General features: G+C 71.8%; 1 long non-coding RNA gene across 1 annotated transcript; it reads right to left on the bottom strand.

Moving 5' to 3' along the window:
• Positions 1 to 111: 111 nt before the first annotated feature.
• LOC113408291 lies at positions 112 to 1,260 on the bottom strand. The gene is made up of 3 exons (XR_003370281.2): positions 1,185 to 1,260; positions 701 to 779; positions 112 to 179 (listed from the first exon to the last, which is right to left on the bottom strand). It is a non-coding gene; the product is annotated as an uncharacterized LOC113408291 (long non-coding RNA).
• Positions 1,261 to 1,605: the final 345 nt, after the last annotated feature.

A 1,605-nucleotide genomic window follows, 5' to 3' on the forward strand; every position in this document is an offset into this window, starting at 1 on the left:
CAGCCCCCCCCTGCTCTGACACACCAGCCCCCACTCCCCTGAGCGCGCCCGGGAGAGGACCCAGGCATCCGGGCCGTACCTGCGTGGTCGGACACTGCAGCCCGTTCATCGCCGCTGCCAGGATGTTGAGGGAGGTGACGCACTGGAGCAAGTCGAAATACAGCACATAGGGTTTGCCCCTGGGGGGAGAGGGGGAGTCAGAGACACGGGGGATGGGGGAGGAAGAGGAGTAGGAGGGAGGGGGGACGAGGCAAGGAGCCGGGGGGGAGAGAAGGGGTGAGAGCCAAGGGAGACCGGGCAGAGCGAGGGGCAACAGGGCTGGGGGGAGACAGGGCGAGAGGGACCAGAAGGCTGGAGCCGGGGGCCCGGGAGGGACCGATCGAAGATGACAGAAGGGGTGAGAGCCAGTGGCCGCCCCCCGTACGCAACGCCCTGGGTTTGACGCGGCCCAGGGAGGGGGGATGAGGCGGGGAGCAGGCGGGGGGGCAGAGAGGAGCAGGGAAATGAGGTGGGGTGGTCGGGGGGGCAGGAGGGGGACAAGGTGGGGGGATGAGGCAGGGGGGTGGAGCAGGGGGCAGGGAGGGGAGGCGAGGCAGGGGTCAGAGAGGGGGTTGGGGGGCAGGGAGAGGGGTGAGGTGGGGGCAGAGGGGGGTTGGGGGATGGGGTCAGGGGGCAGTGGGGGGAGGAGGGGGGTACTCACACGTTGCCCCCGATCCCGCAGTAGGCACCAGTCGAGTTCCGGGGGTAAATCACCTGCCGTGGGTCCCCGTAGAGCCAGGCTGAGGGCAAGGGGGGAACTGAGCGACCGGCTCCAGGGAGCTCCTCTCCTGCCCCCCCCAGCCCCACCCTGAGCCCCTGCCCCGGCTCCACCGACCCCCCACTCCGCTGACCCCCTGCCTGGACCCCACCAGCCCCCTCTCCACTCCTCCTACCCCGGCCCCCAGGGCACCATCCACCCTCTGGAGCCTGCCCCGCCCTCCGCACAGCCCCTAGCGCCGCCCTGGGGCAATGGGGAGCCCTGACTGCCCGGGCAGAGCCCCCTGCTGCCCCCCGCCCCGCCCCCTGCAGTACAGCCCCTAGCGCCGCCCTGGGGCAATGGGGAGCCCTGACTGCCCGGGCAGAGCCCCCTACCCCCCCGCCCTGCGGCCAGGCCCCGTCGCCCGGGGGGGGGGGGTGTCACTCACCCAGGATTCCCACCACCATGTAGCCGGCAAGGAAGACCATGAAGAGGACGCAGCAGATGAGGTCGGTGCAGCTCCTGGGCGGGGGGGGGGGGGAGAAGGATGAGACATGGGGGTGGGAATGAGCGAGCCGGGACCGAGGGGCTGGGGGGCCGGGAGCTCCCGACCGAGGGCAGAGAGGGGAGGGCCGGGGACCCAGGAAGGGGGAAGCCCGGAGAGGGGGAGCAGAGCCGGCAGCGAGGCCCCGGGGGCTGGGCTGGCTGCAGGAAGGGGGGGTTGTGGGGGGGTCACTCACCTCTGCCGAATCGGGCCCCGGAACGAGGGGTCATATTTACACTGTTCCCCTGCAGAGAGAGAGAGGTCAGAGCGGGGGGGCCGGGAGCCCGGACTCCTGGGTTCTCTCCCCGGCTCTGGGAGGGGAGTG

This window comes from Terrapene carolina, unplaced genomic scaffold (assembly GCF_002925995.2).
Source record: "Terrapene carolina triunguis isolate 2854851 unplaced genomic scaffold, T_m_triunguis-2.0 Scaffold6248, whole genome shotgun sequence".
Taxonomy (NCBI): Eukaryota; Metazoa; Chordata; order Testudines; family Emydidae; genus Terrapene; species Terrapene triunguis.